We start from the raw sequence: 24,105 nt of genomic DNA on the forward strand, positions 1-24,105 counted from the left end.
TAACAAAGACAACCATGTGCAAGATTTCATGAATTCAATGTGTGTTATGTTTTTTCTTCTTGGATTTTTGTCGATGCATGCACGCGGTCCAGTGTTCCACAAGCAACTTCTGTCGTATAAGGCGTTTTTTAGTTTCATTTATTTCATTTTCCATGGTTTATTTTTTACTCTCATGGACTTTTTGGATGCATGTATTTAATTAGAGTTGTCTAATTTAAAGTGAATAAGCTTTTACACCATAGTAAAATGTTAAACTAGAATTTAAATTGAATTATCAACATTACAAAGGTATAAGTGAAACTAAACTAAATGTGTTAATCAATGTCTTCATTGGAATTTTGTGAATGAAAAACCATACTTTGAGGGTGTGAGATTCTATTGAGGCATGCTCTAAGCAAGACTATTTTTTTTAGTTTATAAATTATGTATTATAGTTTATAAATTCATATATTTAAAAACTATTTGTTTGGTAATATTATTTTTTTTATGAGTTTATAATTTATTTTTAATATCTTATAACTTATTTTGATAAAATAATTCAAATAATTTATGCTTCAATATTTTTTTGGGTTAATACTACTTTACCCCCTGCCATATAAGCGAGATTCGGTTTACCCCCCTCTAAAAAAAAAACTTATTGGACAAACCTTGCAAAATAAAGATTCCATCAAATTTGACCCTGATCAGTTTTTTTGGCCAAGATTCTTAGAATCTTGCCTACGTGGTATTTTTGGTAGCGCTGACTGTACAACACATTGCTTATGTGGCACAGTCAGCACTGCCACGTGGAATTTATTTTTAATAAAAATTTAATATTTTTTTATTAATTTTGTTGATTTTTTTAATTTTTTTTTTTTAAAAAAAATTAATATTTTTTTTTACGTTTTTATTATATATAAATTATAAAAAAATTGAAAAAGAATTATAAAAAATTGGAAAAATTAAAAAAAAATTACGTTTTTATTAATTTTTTTAAAAATTTTTTTTCCAAAATTGTTTTACTGTTTTTTTTTATTATTTTTAAAATTTATTTTTATTATATATAAATTCGCAGGTATTTTCAAATCCACAGGTATTGTCAAATTCGCAGGTAAATCCGCATGTATTTTTAAAGGTAAATCCGCAGGTAATTTTAAATTCGTAGTTAAATCCGCAGGTATTGTCGAATCCGTAGGTAAATCCGCAGGTATTGTCAAATTCGTAGGTAAATCCGCAGGTATTGTCAAATCGTAGGTAAATTCGCAGGTAAATCCCCAGGTATTGTCAAATTCGTAGGAAAATCCGCAGGTATTGTCAAATCCATTGGTGAATCTGCAGGTATTTTTAAATCCGTACGTAAATCCGCAGGTACTGTCAAATATTTTTTTTAAACGTAAAAAAAAATTAATTTTAAAAAAAAAATAATTTTTTTAGAAAAAAAATAATTTTTAAAAAAAAAATATTAATTTTAAAAAAAAATTAAAAAAAAAATTAAAAAAAAAAAAATTTCACGTGGCAGTGCTGACTGTGCCACATTGCTTATGTGTTGTACAGTCAGCACTACCAAAAATGCCACGTAGGCAAGATTCTAAGAATCTTGGCCAAAAAAACTGATCAGTGTCAATATTAATGGAATCTTTATTTTGCAAGGTTTGTCCAATAAGTTTTTTTTTAGAGGGGGTAAACCGAATCTCGCTTATATGGCAGGGGGTAAAGTAGTATTAACCCTATTTTTTTCTCTCAATTTTATTTTTGTAATCTTAATTAAAAATTTAATGGCTCAATTATAACTTTGATCTCTTTATTATTTATTTTATTTTTTTAAACTTTGGTTCTCCTATTTTAAAATTCGATTTATTAATCTTCTATTTTATTTTTTTCGAAATTTTAGTCCTCCGTTTATTGAGTCTCATTTTTATGAATTGGCAAGTGAGTTGATAAAGTGGCACGTTAGGTGGAATAATTGAAATTTCACCTCATTTATATATATATATATATATATATATATATATATATATATATATATATATATATATATATATATATATATATATATATATATAAAGTATAATATAAAAATTATTATATTTATTTAAGAAAACAAAAAACATTAAATCATCGTGAGTTCTGAAATGAGTTTTTTTAAAATAAAACTTTGGCATATATGGTGTGTTGAACCAAAAAGCTCATTCTATACCAACTAAACCAAAAGAATATTTGTTAGCGGATTTACTTTTTGATTGTAACCATCTTTTCTTTTTCAACCTTTATATGATGAAATTGATGGTCTAGATAGTAAAATCAGTCAAAAGTAAAAGAAAGCCAATATTTTCTAGGGCACTACTTTATCTACCACATGAACCGCTATTTCACCACGACAAAAAGTCATAAAAGCTCTTATATTTCAGGGACGCATTTTCGGACGCACTTCAAATTACACACAATCAATGCTTTGGTGAGTGAGCTACCTCATTTTTTCTAAAAATGTGTCTGGAGATGCATCTACATAATAACCCTTATTTTAAAATTCAGTGTTTTATGCTTTGTAAATTTTACGGAGATGCATATCCGGAAGAATTTTAATTAAAATAACTTGCGCCAGACCCTCCCCCTTCCTTCTTCATTTTCTACGCTTTCACAAGCCCTAGAAAGAGCTCGTGAGCAAGATTCAAGTGCACCATTTTTAAAGTTTCAACACTCCTTCTACTTCATTGCAAACAATCCCAATACACCCCCTTCACTCCATTTAAGATTTCGCACAACAACTCTCAATCAGTAATTTTCTCATTTCCTTTCAATTTTTGTGTTGTGATGCACGTATTAGGTAAAATAGGTTGTTTAAAATGCACTAGTTTATAGTTACATTCAAAATAGGTAGTTTGTATATACATGCATACACATTTGTTGGTGTTTAGAGGGTTTTCTGCATTTTCTATAATCACACATATTTACAGAGATGCATCTTCGAATTTGGACTTTCCTGTTTTATGGAGATTCATCTCCGAATTTAACTTGCCCGGATTTGATATTGTTTTCTGTTTTATATTATAGGTACAATGGATGAAAATCATGATTGGATGAGGCACGATCGTGTATCCCAACATGTGTACATTCGTAAGGAGAGGGCAGTGGGATCAAAGCCACGAGTTAGAGCTACTTAGTTTGACGCGGAGGCATCGACTTCACATGGCCGTGCGTCTCAAACTTAACAAGGTCGCATGTCTCAGACTTCAACCTCCTGAGGGCACGTGTCTCCTGTTGACCCTCCAGCTTATGAAACCCCTAAAGCCCAACAAGAGTAACCTAGTGCTACTGTTGATCCCGTTCTTGATAGTTTTCTAGGTGGTCCACAATACACCTCCCCACTTCCTATCTATGAAGAACATGATGGTAGGCATTTATGGGAAGGTAAGGTATATTTATTTACTTTTATGTTACATTTGTTTCATACTAATCGAGTTGGGACTAATATTAATATATTTAATTTTACAGGAGCGTGAAATGATAGAATCTATAAACCATGTCAGGAAGATTTTGAACCTAGAACATAATGCAAACACATGGTTTCACGATTGTGTTTGTTACTCCGAGCTTACAGGTTTATGCTCTGCTGGATACAAGTCCATTATCCATGGCATGTTGGCGGATCTTGTAGAGAAATGGCACAAGGAGACATCGTCTTTACACATCCCTCATGGTGAAATGTCCATCACCTATGATGATGTCTCATGCCTTCTAATTCTTCCGATTAGGGGAAGATTACTAAACCATTCCTAAATCAAAAATCCGAAGCACTCGATTTGATGGTAAATTATTTGAGAGCTGACCTAGGAGAGACCCTAGAGGAGCTTAATGCCACGAGAGGCTTTCATGCCTAATTTCTATACCTGGTTAACTTATACAAATACCACCTAGTTGCGATAATGGAGGCTGAAGGTGATGACAAACAAGTTTTATTCCACAAACAATGTGCATTGAGGTTATACTTCCTATGCTGGGTTGGCACAACAATATTTATGGACAAAAGTACAACCTACGTGGATATAGTCACGCGACATACTTCACTAATTTAGAGTGGATCCACGAGTACAGCTGGTGGGTTGCATGTTTTGTTTTTCTGTACTTTAAACTAGGAGAAGTCTGTCTTTAAAAAACAAGACAGATAACCAGAAGTTGCACATTATTTATCCTAATTTACTTGCAACCTTTGTTGTTACTAATATTTTCACAACGTTTGTGTTACACTTGTTAATAATATTTTATCTGAACCATTTTAAAGCATGGATCATCTTTCACTTTCCTTACATATCTGTATGGGAACTTGAGACTACATTAAGGATTGACCACATGCTTGTGTCTTTTACCCATACATAAGGAATCAGACCATATAGTCGTTTTGGGTGTTTATTGACTGCATTATACAAATGACATATGTTTTTACTTGTATGACGGTTACAGTCAAACGCGTCCTTTGGGCGACATAGCTTTCTACCTTAGACGGTTGGCTTGTTACTTGTGCTTAATATATCTACATTTGTTTGAGCGGGTCATGCGCCAGTTCGTGTTTCTTCAAATTATTCCAAGACCTGCTTTCGTGCCTTCTCTTCCGATGGTCTGCCATATAGATTTACATGTCATACCATATGAGGCACACAATGTACCAACTACTGATCCATAGGTTTATGCACATGGCAACATCTATTGGTTCTATCAAGTGTCTCATCCTTATATGGCACCAGATCTTGCGGGAGCACCACCTAGACATGATCATTAGGAGATATTAAAAGAGGAACGGGTTAGGCATAACCACACATCATACCTATTGCGAGTCTGTTAGCGTATCATGATAATTGTGAAAGATGTCATAGAAAGAGAGAGAGAGAGAGAGAGAGAGAGAGAGAGAGAGAGAGAGAGAGAGAGAGAAAAGAGAGAGAGAGAGAGAGAGAGAGAGAGAGAGAGAGAGAGAGAAGACATTGCGGAAAGCAGTCCGAATATGGCCACCTTACATGCCATTTTACTCGAGGCATGGAATTCCTTGGGGTACACGTGGCCGTATATGAGAAGCATGGGGATTAGAAATACACAATAGTTTATTTTTATTTGTATTTTAATAAAGTTGTATTTTCTAAACAAATTATGTATCGTGGTAACGTTTTTGACTACTTGATTAATGTTTGGATTTGAACCTGTATATGACATGTTTGAATTACATTAATATACTCAGCATGGTGTTAATATATCCTTAATGTAAATGGCTTAAAAATATATCAATTTAGGACACTTGCTGCAAAGGAAAAATCTCTCAAATGTTTTCAAGGATTATTTAAGAGATGCAGATATAGAATCACCCCTAAAATTTTACGAAGATGCATCTCTGGTCCATATTTTGCAAAATTTGGGGTGGGTGGTTCACTTTTAAAAAACAAAGGGCTTTCAAGTTATAATTCGGAGATACATCTCCATAATTTCCTCTAGGTGATTTCTTAGGTGCATCCCCATATCTATTTTTAACAAATATGGGATGGATGGCTCAATTATGGAGCATTGTGTACATTTTAGGTGAAACTGGAGATGCATCTCCAAAAAATTGAAGGGAAAATTCGGCCATATATGGTGGATAAAGTAATACCCTTATTTATTATCCTTGTAAGTGGTAACTATGATGATTATTAATTAAATCTTATGCTAAGAGCAATGTATGTCAAGCACATCCATAAATATTTTCTTTCTGTTTTTTCACATGGCATTAGAGCTCCTAATCTATGGGACTCTACTTCAACTAATTATTATTTAGAATATTTGACTGGGCATTTTTATGATTCAAAACCCTTAAATCTTGACTGGGCTATACTTGTTGTCAAGTTCTTCCAATAAAACATTGTTTGTTCTTTCCAACAGTCATTTGTATAATTTTGTACTTCTTTTATTACTTGCTCGTCCTGCCTATGTTTGTACACTTTTTGAAATTCTAATACACTATTAACTATCTACCTATGGAGGAGTAAATTGTAAATCCATTTTTGCAAGGAGGAAGTTTTCAAGCCTAGAATAATCAGTCTAAAGAATTACAGAATATCCAACCTACTTATCTACTAAATGGCAAAAATTATTTGAAGTGGGCCTAAATTGTTCTTATTATGCTAAAAGGAAAAGGTAAACTCAGTCACTTAATTGGTTCTAGACCAGTAAAGGGAGATTTAACTTTTACTGTGTAGGATGAGGAATACTCATTGATTATGGCATTCTCTTTGGATGGAACTAGGTCATTATAGAGTGATAAAAACACGTTATGCAGCAGAATCAGAAGTCCTTAAGGAGTTTATTGAACAAGATAGGGTCTATGACATTTTTGTGGGATTAAATTTTGAATTTGAACAAGTAAGAATTCAAATTTTAGGAAAGTCTCAAGTTCCTTCATTAAATGAGGTAGTTGCCATCATAAGAAGTGAAGAGAGTATAAGATAATTAATGCTAGATACTCCATCTATTGAAATTTCAGCCATGATAATTGAAAATCTTAGAGGTGGGGGACAAGCAAAGGTGGAAAATAAGAGCGAATTATGGTGTACTTACTGCCATAAGTCGTGATATACTCGTGAGAAGTGTTGGAAGTTGCATGGAAAATCTCCTAGTCTTGAAGGACAAAAAGGAGGCTGAAAACATCTTGATATTGATATGATTTTATGGTTTGTGTTATAGTATCAATGGCTGAAAACTAGGACAAATTGATGCACCGTCGTGTATTCCAACATGCGCCCGTTCGTAAGGAGAGGATAGTGTGATCGAGGGCACGGGCTAGTGCTTGTTTGTTTGATGCCGAAGCACAACGTCGTGTGTCTTATCATTCGACCTCTTGGGAGCACGTGTCTCCTGCTGACCCTCCACCTTATAAAGCCTTTGAAGCCCAATAGGAGGAACTTGTTGCTGCTCTTGTTCTTGATAGTTTTCTAAGAAGCCCGTATGACACCTCATTACTTCCTCTCCATGCATAACATGCTACTAGGCATGTGTGGAAAGTAGTGGTATATTTATTTACTTTTACGTTACATATATTTCATACTAATTGAGTCACCTGGTACCAGATGATGCACGCAGTGTGCCATATCCTGTTCCATGGACTGATGTACAAAGCTACATCTAATGGCTCTAACGAGTGTCGCATCCTTACATGAAATCAGATGTCGTTGGAGCATCACGTAGGTCAGCTCATCAGGAGATATTGGAAGAGGATTTAGCTAGGGATGACCATGCTCAATACCTTTTGTCGGTTTAGTATCGTATTTCGACGTTTTAAGAGATGTCATAGGGAGAGAGGAAACTTTGAGGAAGGCAGTTATGGTATAGCCGACGTACATGCCATCTTACTTGAAGAACAAAATACCTTGGGGTACAGGCGGCAGAGAAGAAACAGGGGGGTTATATATACACGATAGTTAAATTTTTATTTGTATTTCGGTAGCAGTCGTATTTTCTAACCAAATTATGTCTCGTGGTAATGTTTGGATTTGTATTATTGTTTGAATTTATATATGACATCCTTGAATTACATTAGTATAATTAGAATGGTATTAATATATCCATATTGTGAATGACCTAAAAAATATCAATTTGAGACACTTACTGCCAAGACAAAAACTTCCAAATGCTTTCAGGGGCTATTTCGGAGATGCATTTAAGGAATCACCCATAAAGAATTACAAAGATGCATCTAAGGAATCACCCCTAAAGAATTATGGAGATTTATTTCCCAACCATTTTTTTGACAAGTCTTCGGGGTGGAGATGTTTGTGGAATATATCATCTACAATGGACATTTTTTTTAGAAGGGGTATTATTTTGCCGAACAATGAGCAACTCTGTTTTCTGCGCCGAAGAGATTGAATCTCTAAACCATATTTTGTTGGAATGTTCTTTTTTCAAGTTAGTCTGGAATTTTTTTTTCTTATGGTGTGGTATCTTTTTGGATTTGGGTGGTTTAATGTGTAATAGCTTGAAAGTATGGTGTGTCGAAAGCATAAAGTTTGGTGTGAAAAAGGGTAGAGATAGTCTTTTGTAGATGGCGGTGGTGTGAGGTATTTGGTGTCTTATGAATGATGTCATTTCTAACGGCGCCAAAATCTCTTTATCGAATGTAGTATGGAATATTAAATTGAAGGTTTGAAAATGGTATCGAAGTGGTAATATTTCTAATTTCAAATGCAACTTTTATGAGTTTTGCAAAGCTTCGATGATTTATCTCAGTTAAATTTCAATTGGTTAGGAATGTTTCTTTTTTTCAAACGTTGCTCGTGTTCTTTTATAAGTAGGTTCGAATATCCTAATACTGATTCTTAATCATCTATATATTAATTTATTGGTTTTCAATTATTTTTTTCAAACAAAAACAAAAATTGTTAGTCATGTTTGTTGAAGAAGGTTAATCATCATATATAAAAAAGTCAATAGACATTTCACATCATTAATATCTTTTCTAGTGAAAATTATATATATTTTATATAAAAATTTCATACCAATGATTACTTAGATAAAAAGTAATATTTTAATTCTAAAATAGTTTGTTTGTTTACATTAAAAATTTAGATTAAACATATGAGACTTCAAGTGTACTATGCAAGTACTCATTTGTTGATGGTGTTGATTGGATACAATGGATACAATAGCCACTAGGTAGAGTGTTTCATTCACAGCTAGTTGCATAAATCTTTAAAAAGTTTTAATTTAAACCATTATTAAAATCACATGACATTAATTAAAGTACCAAAGTTGCTCCCTGGATGTTCTCATTAGTGCCAAAATTATTCGTCCATTCTTCATTAATGATATAAAGCAAGTCGGTAGAACATTTCTGTCTATAAGAGCACGATCTGATTTTCCATGACCCCACCAAATAACTTGTCTGCATATGTCGACAAATTGTATCAGCATTTTTTTTCCATCTCCATAATCTGTCGTGTTTACAAAGAAACAAATATAAAAGAGTTTTTTATTTAACTTTTAATGTAATATTTTATTTTATTAGAATTGTGTTCACATCGAACAATAAATAACATGAATATGCGTTTATAATTAGGAGAAATCTCCCCTTACAAACTGATTTTATATGAATGAGTAAAATCAAATCATATTTTTAACATATTATAATCTGGTTAAATTCAATGGAAAGAGGAAATGAGATCTAGTATGTATCAAGACTAGTGATGTGGATGAGTCACAATTGTTGAATTCAAGTGAGTAGTAAGTTTCACATCAAATTGAAATGGAGGAAATGTTGAATATATAAGAGAAAAGACTCATACTCTTATTGTCTTGAGATTTTTTTTGGATATGTGATGTCAATGTCTCTTGAATCCCAAACGTTTAGTCCATTGACATTTTTGACACTCCACTGGACTCTCCAACAAGTTGTTTTAGAGACAGATTTAAGATTCGTTGGGCTACCTGTTATTATGTTTCCGCTATCGAATCACCCATCATTTATTTCCATGCTCCATATTTCTAGTTTTGGGCGTGAGCGGGAATGTTAAGAGTCTCGCATCGAATAATATATAGTTTGAACATGTGTTTATAAGTGGAGACAATATTTAACTTAGAAGTCACGGACATGAGAGGATATGTTAAGATTTATACATCAGATGATTTATGGTTTCAACATGTATTATAAGTGGGAGCAATTAACACCTTACAAACCGATTCATAGGATATATATATATATATATATATATATATATATATATATATATACACATATACATATATGGTGATATTCATAAGCTTAATTTGATAAGGTCATAGTTCAAACTATTTCAACACATTCATAACATATGCATCAATCAAGTGATTTTTCTCACGGTTAATATTTTCACTCATAAAATTGGTTTTCGTAGTCCTATATAAAGACCTCTAAAATGAAAGAGAAATGTATACAATTTTCTACTTTTCACACCTTTCGTCCATTCTTTGTTCACTGATTTGAATTTATTAGAGAAGTCTCAACCAGAGTTAATTAAGCTAATTTTGGAAAGGTTTTTAGGAAGTTAGAAATGGTATTTATGAAATTAGAAGCATGTAACTAATTACCCTAGCTAACTAGTATATATTTAAAGCATGGCTCTCTCAATTTAATGAATATATAATCGATGCAAGAAGATCTTGCTTGAAATTTCTCTTATATGAAATTCATTCTCTTTTTCTAATGCATGAATTCTCATATAGTATGGTATCAATCTAGAAGGGATCTTTCTTCCACTGCATCATCATCATCAAAGAAGACGTTTCTTCTCAATTAGGGCATGTAGGTACAGTTTCAGTTCTGCATTTAGTTTCAAAGAAGAATCAATGGCAGAATTTGAATCTTCTCCACTCAATTCGTAACTTGTAGCCAACTCATACTAAGACGTTTCATCATAATTGGTGTTTACAAGCTCTGAAAATATATTTGCACCAAAGATATCGATCAAGCTTTAAGAAAATAAGTTCTTGTTATAGAAGCAGCAAGTTGAATGAGAAATTTTGTCTCACAAACTCCACAAAGTGGTTATTAATCCTTAAATTCCTCTTATGTTAAAAAAAAATAATGATAGAATTGCAAATGTCGTGTCTGAAAACTATGAATCTTGGATTGTTCAATATTAAGCTTTGATCACATGACATATTTCCACAATCTCAAAAGTTGTGCTACCACACATGCTTTCATGCAAACATCCATATGAAGTTTGGTACCAAGTTCATAAGCATTTTAACTCTCAAATGGAGACTCATGTTCATCAATTGAGATTAGAATTGAAGACATGAAATAAAAGGAAAACATTCTATATCATATGTTCTTCGAATTCGATCCATGGCTAACTTTCTCCTAGAAAATGGAGATCCAATCTTTGAAAGAGATCTAATTAATGCCACCCTTTAAAAACTCCCCGAAGAATACAACCCTTTCATCATGATGATCTTTGGGAAAGGTGAACCAATGTATATCTGTGATGTGTGATAAGTGGTTTTTGTATCATTTTTATTTATAGTTTTACATTATTATTTCATCATTTTTACCCATTTCACTTCATTTTATTATGTTTTATGCTTCAGTGTTGTGTTTCTGTTGTTTTCATGCCTTAATAAGCATTTCAGACAAAAGAAAGACCAAATTGGATGAAACACAGAAAAGGGCGAAAAACCGAAGTCTCCCATACAAAATCCAAGGGGCTGTTATGGCCACCTGTAATAGCTGTTACGGGCCGTAATAACAAGGCGCTCCAGACTTCCCCAAGAATGATGCCCAGGCCAAAATCCTTAGGCATATTACGAACACCCGTAATGGCTATTACGGGCCGTAACATGCGGGAGTGTTTCCACCTTTTTGTTTCCTTTATCAGTTCAATTTGTTGCCGATTTTGGACCTTTGCACATTCCACTTATCCTTTCAGATTAAGGTAAACACCTAAAAACACTCCCACTTTCGTTTACCTTAATATGAAAGGATAAATGTAAACGCCAGAAAGTAGTTTTTTAACGGTTATGTCCAAAGTCACGAAAGTGATTGGACGAAATTGAGAAAATAATCCATTTTTAATAGTTGTGCAAAAGTAAGATCATCGATGAACGCTTTTACGCGAGCAAAAGCCGACGAGCATCACGTTTGCCAGAGATAGGACAATACGTTGGTGAAAGTAGGTATTGTCCATAATAGTCTATTTTTCTATAAAATTGTGTCAAAATTCTCGTAATAGAAGTGCTTAAGTCATACAGAGAAGTCAAAGATAGGAGTCTTGACCCCAAGTCTTGTTTTCCTTAAAATAATTTCAATTAACATATTTTCCGAAAGTGCTTTTCAAATAAACTAGTTTACCTTAAGTGTTTTTTTCACTTAAGTTGATCTTATTTCCCAATATTCGGTTGCTCTAGTTTTACATCGATACGATATAATTTTGTAAATAACCATTGGTTTATGAGGTTTGATAACTTTTTACTACATTGACAATTGCCATACACTTGCGGCATGTCAATGTGGAAGCTCTCTTGTATGTTCAGGTAGCAAAGCTAGATAATTATAGACAAGAACTTGCAACTCCCAATGCAATTGCTAATGTTGCTCATGGTGTGATCAACACAAAATGATGCAAAAATGGTAATTCTTTTAGCTCTCTTAAGTCATTTCGTGGCAGAGCTCAATCAACACGTGGTAGAGGTAGTAGGAGATAGGTGTATACAATAGGTAATAGACAACATGTTAACTCTGCAATAAGTATTTCCATTCAGTGGTAGAATGTTGGCACGGGTATGATAAATACTTTGAGCCTGCACCACCTAAAGCTAAAAAACAATTATCTGCAATAAATAACTCAAATAATACTCCAAAAAATCATAAGCATCAAACCTCATCATCAACACAAGCAAACATTTTCCTTGCTCATCAATATCAAATGTTGGTTCCTCAAGATCTTGAATCCCAAGCCTGATATGTATATTTAGGTGCCTCACATCATATCACTTCAAGTGAATCTAATTTACAAACTAAATTGTCACGTGAAAGCTCTAATAAAGTATTAGTTGGTAATTGAAATAGCATGGTAGTTAAATCTATTGGCCATTGTAAGTTCATGTCCAAACTTAATCAAACTCTATGCTACATATAGATAGCTTCCATCATGGCCCTAACATTACTAGAAATTTAATCTCTATGTTAAAATTTGCAAAAGATGACAATGCATTTTTTGAATTCCATTACGAAAAGTGCTATGTAAATTAAAGGCATCTAAGTTGGTGTTACTTAAAGAACTGCTTGATGGTAGTGGATTGTGTTGCTTTAGCAATCTAGTTCGGAATCCTTCAAGAAATTACTTTAGTCATAAGTCTAAAAATTTGTTTCCTAATGTATATGATATTATTGCATCAAGTCTTGTTAATAATGAAAAATATTTTTCAGATAAGTTTTTTGTTTGGCATTCTAGGTTTGTCATGTTAGCCCTAGAGCCATCCATATAATACTTGAGTTGTATAATATTCAGTTGAAAAATAAATATTTTATTGAATTTTGTAACGCTTGTTATCTTGGTAAATCACATAGGCCTAGGCCTAAAAATAAGTCTATGACAAGTTACAAGCCAGGTTAGGCTTCAATTTTTTTGGCATGCCAGACTTTGGCTTGGTAAAGCCTAACTCGGCCCAACCTATTTCCACCCCTAGTTGCATGCTTCCTTGTCCATTGCTAAGTATTCTAGTGCTTTTGAGGTGGTTCACATTGACTTATAGGGTCCATTACCTGCACCCTCTAGTAGTGGCTACTCTTATTACATAGCATATATTGACGCATTTTCAAAATATACATGGATATATGTGCTCAAGCAAAAGAGTGATGCCTTATTTGCCTTCAAATTGTTTCATAGATATGTTGAAACTCAATTCAATGCTAAAATTAAATTTCTTCATTTTGAATTTGGAGGTGAATTCTGGCCTTTCGCCACATTTCTATACGATCTAGGCATTATGCATAAGTTAACCTGTCCACACATTTCCCATTAAAATGGAACAGTTGAGATAAGACATAGGTAGATAGTGAAAATGGGCCAAACATTGCTTGCTCATGCTTCTATGTCAATCAAGTTTTGTAGATCATAAATTTACAACAATATTTTATCTGATCAATAGGCTACCTGCATCTGATTTAACTCAGTATCTCCCTCCTTACTTTTCCTTGTACAAAAAGTAATCAGATTACTAGTCATTAAAGGTGTTTAGTTGTACCGATTTTCCTTTGATAAGACCTTATAATAAATATAATTTGTAGTTAAGGATCACTCAATGTGTCTTTCTAGAGGTGTCTCCCACACGCAAGGGTTACAAGTGCCTCAATATATAAGTAAGAATATTCTTATACGAGGATGTGACCTTTAATAAAAATGAGTTTCCCTGCAAAATAACCAAACACACAACTCTAAGTTGAGGTATATTACTCCTCTTCACATCAAGTCAAACTTACCTCTAATTATGTTTAGCTCACCTACAACCACAAAACACAATCAACTTGTAGAACAAGCAATTGAGGCAAATCATAACAACAAAATTTAAGATACTGCTCCTAGAATGGTGGCTCCTCCAATCAATACAAGTATCCACAAAATACCAACATGTATGAGTGATTCCAACACATCGTTACTTGCTTGCATAAATGTACATGTTGGATAAAAGCGACCTACACACATAGAAGAACCTTAAGTTTTATGTGTTGGGCATTCTCCTAAACCATCACATATGTTAATGATTTTCCAGTCAATGTCAACTACACCAACATCTTGTCATAACTGCACATAACTCTAAGTCACCTGAGTTTACCAATTACTTCAGCTTTAAGGAACCTCAAAACAATGACAATACTTCCACTTTCTCACGGAAGCAGTTTACTCAGCCCAAAAAAAAAAAATTAAAAAATTAAAAAAAAAAATTAAAAAAAAAAAGTTTACTCAGCCCACTTGTTCGTTGTTACCTTTCTTTTAAACCAAACCTTAACAAACTAATTTCTTAGTCTACAATCATCTTATTCTTGTAACACCCCAAATCTACCCCGCAATCAACAGGAATATCAGAGTACAAAATTTCAAGCAAATAGAACATAACGATTCGAAGCGTCACATTTTAAACAACAAAATCACATACGTAAATCATTCTCAATTACTTAGATACATAACACACATGTGGGAGAACAATATCAAAATCATTAATCATTGTCAGCCAATCAAGTGCTTGCATCGCAGCGGAAAATCATATGTCAACAACAACACAACTCATAATATCATGGCCAAACACGACACGATACATCTAACAAGTCTCAGCATAACATAAGGATAAAGTTTAACAAGGATAAACACAATAAACAAAACAGAAACAAGTAATCCAACGTTCCCCGAGTGCTACGCGTATCAGAGCATTGACACACACCGACTCGAGCTATAGTTACACGACTACTCCGCGTCATTACCTGCACGTTACCAACGGAGGGTAACATTCAAATAGAAAGGGTGAGATATAATTCATTATAAAGAAGTGTATGATAATATTCAAAGCGGATAAATAATCATACGTTGGTCACCACTTCTCAACATATATCACTTACTACTATTCACATCATTCAACATCTTACCGACAACAATAATATCAATCTCAAATAAGGCCTACCTAATCAATTATCACATATGATCAATCTCAAATAAGGCCTACCTAACATTCACGTTATGCACACACAAACATTCAATTATGACTCGTCATACGACTTTACTTATGCAACTCGAACAATGCAAATGCATGTGGTACCATTGGAGTGAAACTCCCGTCTCAAACAATTGCCATTGGGCCATCTCAAACATTTGCCACATGGGCCGTCTCAAACATTTTACACAAGGCCCGTCTCAAACAATGCAATGAATGTGACTCAATGATGCATATTCACAATCACACTTAACGACATAACCGACTTGAACAACATATTCCACGTAAACGACATGATCAACTTAAACGACATAGTCAATTCCGAATTCCAATGTCAATAAAATCCAATTCAAGAAAGATTATAAGAGTCTTCAAAGTTATACTAAGAATATTCAATGGAGAAACATCAATTAAGGCTTCACATAGGTCCAAACGGCACTTGAAAAGGAGTCACGGTTCAAAATTTACATCATTTCAAAGTTGGAACCATTTTTGTAAAACAGGATCCGCTTAGCGAAGGGGTCCAGAAGCGAAATACACACAAGGTCCGCTTAGCGGAGCGCTAGCGACCCGAGACAGAAGCGAAGAGCAAAACAAGGTCCGCTTAGCGGACTAGCTCCGCTTAGCGGAGGCGCGATTTTGCAGAAATTCAATAACAGTATCAGACCTGCATAATCCCCCTCCCTTCACCCATAACTCATTCCAAACATCAATTAACCAGGAATAAGCACGAAATCTATCATTATTCATCACTACATATCAAATAAACACATTCCAAATCATAGAGTCATGCATTTTGTTCATAAACCCTAACATCTCTACACATAACTTCCATGGATGCAACATACAATCAAATCCCACCCAAAACATCATCATACATCCCTTTAGCATGAAAGAATCCCACCCTTACCTTAGGTTTTGGATTGAAGACAACTCTAACTTCAATATTGAGATTCCCTCTTTCTCTTCACTCTTCTCTTCTCTTCTTTCACAACTTTGTCAAAATGAGCTTCTAAGTATAAAACTCCTAAAACCCTTGTTTTGTTTAACTTACTGTCCTTCTCATTAATAATGGGCCTTAAATCACACCCCACACTTACTAATGCTATCTTAAGCCCAATAACTCTCCTAACTTATTAACTTATATTATTTACTATAAAACCCCATAAATAACACCAATATCGCATAAGCACTCAATTAACACATAATTAGTAAAACAAAACACACATCATAACACGACATAATTAAATAAAACACGCAAATTAAAAACGGGCGTTACAATTCTCACTAGAGCTAAAATAGGAATGTCTTAACCCAAAGCTTTTCTTATCCATATTGAACCTAGCTCTACTAAACAAGAACTCTCTTAACATGAGTGGTTTGAAGCCATGAAATATGAATATGACTTACTTATAAAGAATGGTACTTGGACTCTATCAACACTTTCTCCTCATAGGAAACCTATAGTATGCAAGTGGGAGTTCAAAGTCAAGTAAAATCCATATGAAAAGTGTTACCAAGTACAAGGAAAGGATAGTAACTAAAGGGCTCCATCAACAGAAAGATTTTGAATTCTATGAAACATTTCCACCGGTGTTTAAACCATCAACCATTAGGATCATCCTTTCTTTGGCTATGACATATAAGTAGGAAGTACAACAAATTGACATCAATAATGTTTTTCTTAATAGAGATCTTCAAGAAGGGGTTTATATGAAACAACCTCCTGGTTTTTTGACCCCAACTCAACCTTGGTATGCAAATTGAAGAAATATATATAAGGCCTAAAGCAAGCCTCAACAGTCTGTCATGAGAAGTTACATCGAGCCTTGATCTATTTTGTTCCCCTAGTAAGTGTGACCAGTCTCTTTTTTTCTACAAGCATCAAGGGGCCATTTTGTATTTTATAGTGTGTGTTGATGATATCCTACTGATTGGCACATCCTCTACATTCATACATGATCTTATCATTAAACTGCATGATACATTTGCTCTAAAAAAGATTGGTATTCTCAAATATATCACTGGCATATAGGTGCACTATCAATCAAATGGATCCATGCGTGCTTCTAACACAAATAAAGTATATCAAGGATCTTTTATGCAAAGTCAACATGAATGGTGTTAAAGGTGTGAGTACACCTATGTTTAGTCACCACAAACTGAGAAAACATGGATATGATGTGCTAACAGATCCTTCAGTGTATAGATCCATTGTTGGAGCTCTGTAGTATGTCACGCTTACACGACCAGACATAGCTTTTTGTATGAATAAATTCAACCATTTCATGGCCAACCCGCTTGAATTCCATTGAAGTTTGGTTAAAAGAATATTGTGGTATATAAATGGGATAATCGTACATGGTTTATTGCTCTCACATGCAAATCCATCGCAACAAATATCTTTAAGAGCCTTTAATGATTCAGGATGAGCGAGTAATCCTGAGGATAAGAGATCGACTTCAGGTTCTTGTGTGTACTTTGGCTCTAACCTGGTTGCTTGGAGCTCAAAGAAGCAGCCACTCGTGGAAAGGTCAAGCACTAAAGTCAAATATTGAGCTTTGCACACTCAACTTTTGAACTTGTGTGGCTTCATACCAATTATCTAACTCTCACGCTAATATGTTATAATCTTATAGTTGTTTTGCCATCACACATTGAGTATTACATGCTAGAACTAAACATACGAACTTAATATACATCTTGTATGTAAGAGAATAGTAGCAAGCAAACTACAGGTCCAACATGTTCTGGGCCAAGAACAAATCACATGCATGCTTACAAGCCACTTCCTAACAAGTTGTTCAGTACATTCATATCCAAACTCAGAGTCACTACACTCCAACCTCCTTGAGTTTTTGGGGGAGTATTAGAGAAGTCTCAACAAAATTTAGTTAAGTTAACTATGGAAAGGTTGTTAGGAAGTTAGTTAGGAAGTTTGAAGCATGTAACTAACTACTTAAGCTAACTAGTATATATGTAAAGCATGGCTCTCTTTCAATGTAATGAATATAGAATCAATGCAAGAAGATATTGCTTGAATATTGTCTTTTATGAGAATCATTCTCTTCTTCCCATGCATGAATTCTCATCTAGTAGAGTGTCATATATTTACAAATACCTTATCTCTTATCAACAAATGAAATGCTTGCCCCGTCATCATATTATCAGAGTCGTCTACTCGATTTAGGTCAAATTAGCATTGTTTTGGTACACTAATTTTTTTACATATATTAAGAATCAACATCTAGAGTAGTTTATAAATACGCTCACACTTTTTAAGAAGAAAATTGCAACCCTTCAAATTACAACTTTAAATCGAAAAATTATAAACCCTCTTTGAATTACAATTTTTAGACGAAAAAATTACAAACCATCTTTCAACTACAATTTTTACACGGAAAAATTACAAACTTTCTCTTAATTACAATTTTTGAATGAAAAAAATTGCAAACCCTCTCAACAAATTATTTTTCAATGAAAAAATAGAAAATTCTTTTTAGACACATAACTAACCAAATCCTCAATACATCCAAAAAAAAAAAATTAAATGTAGAAAACTAAAACTAATTATTTCTATTTATATTAATATTCAAATTGTGTTTTCTTCTACTATCTAATGTGAGATTTGAATGAATTTACCATTTGATTTAATATCAAGTTTTTATATAAACAACACTCACACTCTTAACGTATTGAAGTCTTTTCCAAATGATTAAATTTGTAGGGTTCAAAAAAATCAAAATTAATATCTAATTGAAGTCAGATGAGTTGTTATTAGGTTGTTTATTTATATGAAATATTTAACAGAAACTTATAATCAACATAAGGAAACAAGACAAAATATAATGGATGATTATTTGGTGTGACTCTAGCTGTTTCAAGGGTTATTGTGTCTGTTGTTGCCTTCACTCTTGGGGCATGAACAACTTGCATTTGGACATATCTACTAATTAATGCCCAAGGTTAAAACTTTGGATAAACCAAACCAAAATCATTTGCATTTGTTGGCTTGGAAATTATAAACGTGGCATCATATTAGATTTTCAGCTTCAAATGTGGCATCATATATCTTAGGTTTTTTTTTTTTTTTTTTGACTTCATGTATCTTAGCTTTAAATAAATGATACTCTAACAAATCATATGTTATATTCAGAAATTAAAAGTATTACACTTGTTTGAGAAAATATTTTTGTTTTTTATTTTATTTTTTCCCATTATTTTTATTAATTAATTACATATTTAAAGAAAAAACTATATAATGAAATTGTAACTTTGTTTAGGTATTTTGAGAACTAGTTTAAATTTTGGAAATGAAAATTATTCTATGGTTTTTACAGTGTGACTGTAGATGCCTTGAGTTTTGGGGCATGAGCAGTTTGGGATGTTTTTCCTATGTCTGTACTATATAGTATACGGAGTACTACGTAATCAATGCCCACTACACCACGTATGATTACTCTTTACAGCAAAAAAAATGACTCAAAAATACATGAATCTGTAAGAATATGTTACTGTTTGCTCAGAATTGTTGCATCATATAACTATTGCACCCCTTCAAAACGTAGAGGATTATTTTGTACCTATGGCTATGTTCATGCATTATTGTTGTAATTTTATATAAATTACATGTGACATAATATATAAATAGTCATAAAGTGTGTTACATAAGAGAGATGAAACCTAACATGCGAATATTGTGCTAAATAAAATTAGGAGGTAAATGTCCTCTCTGAGACCTCTTTGCGGTGAATGTTCGAATAATATCACATCTTTAAGTGACTTGAATATCTCACGCTCGGTGTATTATCTTGCGTGTGAACCTGAACTCTCAAAAGATTTCGAGTTATTTAATTTATGAATGAATTTAATTGTCTTAAGCTTAATAATAAACTTAACTAAGAAAGAATTTAAAGAGAACTTACAAACCTTATCTTAATGGTCTGTTTAATTCAGGAGGAGTTTACAAACCTCATATTTTTAGTGGACTATTCTATCAATTAATTTATATAGGGTATATAAAACTATTAAAAATTAAATAATTAAAAAAAAAGTAGCAAAACAAAATTAAATAAAAAATTTATTGAATAATAAAAACCTAATCAAATAAAATTACATGTTTTGTGTTTTTTGAATAAAATAAATAATCTAATAAAATAATAAAAGAAAACATTTTTTTTGTGTTTTTTAAAATATTTTTTAAGAATAAACTAAGTAAATTAGAAAAAAAAAAGACAAAATAAATTAATTCTAATTAACTAAAAGGGTCTTGTTTTTGTTTTTATTTAATTTGATTTAAGTATATGAATTAAAAATCTTTTGGTTTTTTTTTATATATGTTTTAACGAAGAGGGCTGAAAGTGGAGGTGATGTCATGTAAATATATATGAATTAAAAATATTTATGAATTAAAAACATATATGAATTAAAAATCTTTAATTTTATATATTTTTAATTCATATATTTTCAATTTTATATATGTTATGTCATGTAAATATATTAACTTACTACTTAGCCTTATTTTTATGATAGTCATAACTAATGATAAAAAATAATACCGAAGTCTAGAAATATACAAGCCGTGTGCTATATATTTCTTTTAGGAAAATGTTAATTAGTGCTCCAACTCCAAGGATATTCTTTAAGTAATTAAAATAGTATTTTTTTTTAAAAAAATGCGTGTATTTAATCATTAAAAATGTATTGAAAATTAAAATATTGACATTTATAAAAAATATTTTTTTTATTGAATAGGCTTAAAGAGTGCCCTAAGGACACTCGTTAGCAAGAACCTCTGTTGTAATCATTGTTTAGTTTTAAGGGAGTTTTTTTTAATTTCTATTTTGATTCATAAATAATTAATTGGGTTGGGTCTGGACCATTAGTTATTTATCTGTTTTAATTTTTATACCCTATTTTTATTAATTTTGTCCCTGATTTTGTCTAAAAATTGGTCATTAAATTGGGAAGCGTATAAAGAAAATAGGGGTTGAGCCCGGGCGCATGCCCGGGCTGGCTGGGCCGTAGAACCGCCAGTGAATGTGGGTGTAAGAAAACCGTCCCTTATTCATTTTAGACTACGGCTTATGAGTGTGGGTGTAAGAAAACCGTCCCTTATTAGACTGTAACTTTTTTAATTTTTTTTTTTAAATTTTCAGAACCAATGTTAATATGGACAATAAATTTTTTCATACTCTAACTACCACAGAGCTACTTAACTTGTGAATGTTCATCTTCGTATTTATATATAATTATTCTATATTTTTTTTAAATATTTTGTTGCCTATATAATTTTATTATTTTAACCTATGAAATTATTAAAATTATATGCATACAATTAAATAATATTTTAAAAATAAATTTTTAATATCCATCACACTATTTAAAATACATGGTCTTGCAAACATAAATTTTAAACTTTATTTTATTCTAAATAAACAAAATTATAATAGAAATTTATTATAAAAATGATTTTTTTTGATAGTTATCATTAAAGTACTTAAATAAATTTATTGTAAAATTAATATAATATATTAATGTTTATAAAATCTTTCCATATAATAAAAAAGTACACAAAAAGAGAAATCTTAGATTTTGTGTAATAAAATGAAAGATCTTTTCAATATTTTAATGGAATTGAAGATTTTGTGCAATAAAATAAAACGTTGTATACTATTAGTACAAAATCTTAATGTCATATAAATTTACTAATATTTAATTAAATTAAATTTTATTTTTAAATATTTTTCATAAATGTATTCGTAAAAGATGTTCAAAAAACATTGATGAATACTAAAATTATCGAAAATTAAAATTTATTTTTTAATTTACAACAAGTAAAGTAAAAGTAAAATTTACATTTTGTAATAAATATTCATAAAAAAACAGTTTGAAACATATAAATTAGTTATTTTTAAAAAAGCCTTAAAAGATTGTAAATTAAATATTTTTAAATATATATAATTGGTGAAAATAAAACCAATCCTCTCTTCCTGAAACCCTTCGGCCTCCATTCTCCCATTCCTTCCTTGCAAACGCTTAAAAGTAGAAGATCTGGCTTCAACGCTTAAAATTTGTCTTCCGTCTTTTTTTTTTTTTCATCTTCTTCATTTTCTGGTTCCCTCAAAGTCAGATCTTCAAGCGTTCCTTCAAGGAGAAAAGCATGTATCCCGTATTGGATTGATGTTCGATCATTCACTGAGCATTCTCCTTTCATCATTGATTAGGAATTCTCGGAACCTGCTTTCTATGTAACCTAATTAATTAATTTTATTTTTTATTTAAAATTTGCATTTTGAGTTTGGTGTTTTTGAGTTTAGGGTTTTATGTAATGATGATATGCAGGTGGTGATTGAAATGTTTGTTGGATGTTGCTTTGATGATGTGGTTGCTCTCACTGTTCAACTCACCATCCCCAGGCATGTTATTTTCCTTTTCATTCCAGTAACTTGACATATTGTAAGTTGGGTTTAAGCATTAGATACTTCTATATAGGAAAAAATCTGTTCTAAGAATAGGTAAGAAAATTCATCTAACGACAGACTTAAGAGCCCTTAAGACTGAACAATATTTTGAGCACTTGGTTTCTATTATATATCTAATTTTCTCTGCTCTTTCTATGTTAATATCTATAGGGATTTTGATGCAATTGTTTGTTTTTAGGTAGCTCTTGTTCTGAGTTCTTGTTTGGATTAGTGAAGGATTCTTAGTGAATGGTAGCTCTTGTTCTGAGTGCTTGTTTTATGTTAGAGGACTATTTTTCAAATGGGTCATCACAGCTTTATGATATGTTACTGTTAATTATGGAAAATGTATCGATTTTGTTTTACATTATAGATCACACGGTTAACCTTTGTTGTTTAAATAGAAAAAAAAGGGTCTTGGAACCATTAGTCATTGATTTTTGGTGACATTCATTGTCTTCATTTCAATAGATTAGAAGCATGGAAGCTTTGAAAAGGACCGACATGATCAACAATATTGGTGATTTCTGCTTCTGGTCTGGTTTTTATCCAATGTATTTTGACACTATTTATAGGTTCCTGCATATTTCTTATAAATTAAAATTATTTCAACCACTTTATTAATCTGAGATGAGATCTATAGTTGTGTTTGTAGAAGTTTTTAGATATTTTATAAGTGTATCTAGCTTGTTGCTTAGATATATGTCTCATTAATTTTTTCTTGGGTAACCCCCTTTTCAAAACTATATACTTATGTGTTGATTTTAAAATACAGGGATTCCAAAAATGATTGATTCCAGATGTTGAGTACCAAGAAGTGGATTATCCAAAACAAGGAGGATATAGAGCTACTTATTTCATCTTCAGTGGGTTAATGTAACTATATATGTTCAGCAAAATTCTTCTAATTTGTTTTTGAAATAAATGGAATTTAACAATGGGAAATTTATGTTTTTAATTATTGTACGAATGAATGATGTTACAACCTTTGTTGTTTTGTTAACACAAAATTTAAATGGTATAAAGGTTTTCTTTTATCACGTTCTTCTACAGTTCTACTGCCATTGTTTCCATGGTTGCCGAAAAGAGATTCTATAGTACTAGAATTTCATATATATATATATATATATATATATATATATATATATATATATATATATATATATATATATATATATATATATATATATATATATATATATATAAAAATTTTATGGTGTTTAACAATGAAGTTACATATAAATTTAAGTGTTGCAAGATTTAGTATTTATGATTTGTTCTCATTTCTAGGCAACGTTTTTTATTCGTTGCTTATTTAAAACCGTGGACTTTTCCAATTTTTTTTTTTTTTTTTTGGTATAAACCGGGGTATCCTCTGCGCGCAACTGCAGAGACTAATCCCTCGAGCCGGGTAGGACCATATAGGCGGTAAAACCGTTGTCTTTTGATAATTAAGGCGACGGTGTTCAGA

The 24,105-nt window shown here is 32.0% G+C and overlaps 1 long non-coding RNA gene across 1 annotated transcript; it reads left to right on the forward strand.

The window, feature by feature from the left end:
- Positions 1-23,103: 23,103 nt before the first annotated feature.
- On the forward strand, positions 23,104-23,671 carry LOC131618245 (uncharacterized). The gene is made up of 2 exons (XR_009288774.1): positions 23,104-23,154; positions 23,410-23,671. It is a non-coding gene; the product is annotated as an uncharacterized LOC131618245 (long non-coding RNA).
- Positions 23,672-24,105: the final 434 nt, after the last annotated feature.

This window comes from Vicia villosa, linkage group LG7 (assembly GCF_029867415.1).
Source record: "Vicia villosa cultivar HV-30 ecotype Madison, WI linkage group LG7, Vvil1.0, whole genome shotgun sequence".
NCBI classification, from domain to species: domain Eukaryota; kingdom Viridiplantae; phylum Streptophyta; class Magnoliopsida; order Fabales; family Fabaceae; genus Vicia; species Vicia villosa.